At 47.0% G+C, this 1,725-nt stretch overlaps 1 non-coding gene across 1 annotated transcript; it reads left to right on the forward strand.

Annotated features, from left to right (window-relative positions):
- Window positions 1-206: 206 nt before the first annotated feature.
- On the forward strand, window positions 207-335 carry LOC132574554 (U6atac minor spliceosomal RNA). The gene has a single exon (XR_009555631.1). It is a non-coding gene; the product is annotated as a U6atac minor spliceosomal RNA (small nuclear RNA).
- The last annotated feature ends 1,390 nt before the right edge of the window (window positions 336-1,725 follow it).

Raw genomic sequence — 1,725 nt, forward strand, 5'->3', positions numbered from 1 at the left:
CAAGAAGCATTTTAAGGTAGACGCTGAGCTGATATAATTTAGTACACCTTCCGGTGATGTTGGGGGGTGTGTGGCATATGCAAACGAGTTGTGCTAATGAGCTCTGGCACCTGTTTTTCTATTAAATGACCCTGAAAGTACTATTTTCACCTGGAGGAGTTCCTCAGTTTGATGTTTGGAGACAAACTACCTGATACCATGGCAACGTGTAGTGTGAAAAGAGAGAAAGTTAGCACTCCCCTTGATAAGGATGGAAAAGGTTCTAATGGCCTATATACAACACACATATGGTTAAGGCACTGCTGCATAATTTGGGCATCTAGCCCCTTTTTGTTGTTGAAGAGGAGCTGTGGCTCAGTGGTGAAGCATCTGCTTGGCATGCAGAAGGTCCCCGGTTCAGTCCTTGGTATCTTCAGTTGAAAAGCCCAGGACCCTGGAGAGCTCCTGCCAGTCTGAGGAAACAATATTGGCTTTGACGGACTGATGGTCTGATTCTATATAAAGCAGCTTGATTGTGTTGGGGCAAGGGGGCTGTGGCTCAGTAGCAGAGCATCTGTTTGGCATGCAGAAGGTCCCAGGTTCAATCCTCAGCACCTCCAGCTTAAACAATCAGGTAGCAGGTGATGGTGAAAGTCCTCTTCCTGAGACATTGGGGAGCTGCTGCCAATCTGAGTAGACAGTATTGACCTTGAATAGACACTGCTGGCTTGATGGACCAAAGGTCTGATTCAGTAGAAGGCAGCTCCATTGGTCTATGTCTGGAAAAGGAAGGAAGGAAGCAAGGAATCTGGAAAAATAAATTGAACAACGGAATCACAGAGTTGGAAGGGGCCATACAGGCCATCTAGTCCAACCCTTTGCTCAATGCAGGGTCAGCCTAGAGAATCTGTTTGTCCAGCCGCTGCTTAAAGACTGCCAGAGTGGGAGAGCTCTCCACCTCCTTTGATAGCTGATTCCACTGTTGAACAACTCTGACTGTAAAAACTTTTTCCTAATATCCAGCTGGTACCTTCCTGCTCTTAATTTGGACCCATTATTGCAAGTCCTCTCTTCTGGTGCCAATAGAAACAGCTCCTTGCCCTCCTCTAAGTGACAACCCTTCAAATACTTCAAGAGAGCAGTCATGCCCCCCCTCAACCTCCTCTTCGGCAGACTGAACCTTCCCAAGTCCCTCAGCCTTTCCTCAGAGGGCTTGGTCTCCAGGCCCCTGACCAGCCTTGCCACTTTTTCCTTAATAAAGGACGACATGATAGAAGATTATGAAATTTATGCATGGAGTGGACAAAATGGACCGAATAACTTTTTCTGCCTCTCCCACAGTCCTTGAACTCAGGGTCACCTAGGGTTGCCATGTGTGTGTTGGAAAATACCTGGAGACTTTGGGGGTGGAGCCAGAAGAAGATGGGGTTTGGGGAGGGGCCTCAGCATGGTGCAATGCCATTTTCTCCAGGGGAGCTGATCTCTGCTAGCTGCAGATCAGTTGTAAAAGCGGGAGATCTCAAGGCCCCACCTGGAGACTGGCAACTATAGGGTCATCTAATGTCATTGATAGGCAATCGATTCAGGGCAGACAAAAAGAAATACTTTTTTTTTACTCAACAAGTAATTTTGGAATTCAGTGCCGCTGGATGCTGTGATCATGTATGGCTTTAAACGATATTAGAAACAGGGGTGAAATTCTAGCAGGAGCTCATTTGCATATTAGGCCACACCCTCCTGATGTAG

Source organism: Heteronotia binoei, chromosome 6 (assembly GCF_032191835.1).
Source record: "Heteronotia binoei isolate CCM8104 ecotype False Entrance Well chromosome 6, APGP_CSIRO_Hbin_v1, whole genome shotgun sequence".
Classification (NCBI taxonomy): domain Eukaryota; kingdom Metazoa; phylum Chordata; class Lepidosauria; order Squamata; family Gekkonidae; genus Heteronotia; species Heteronotia binoei.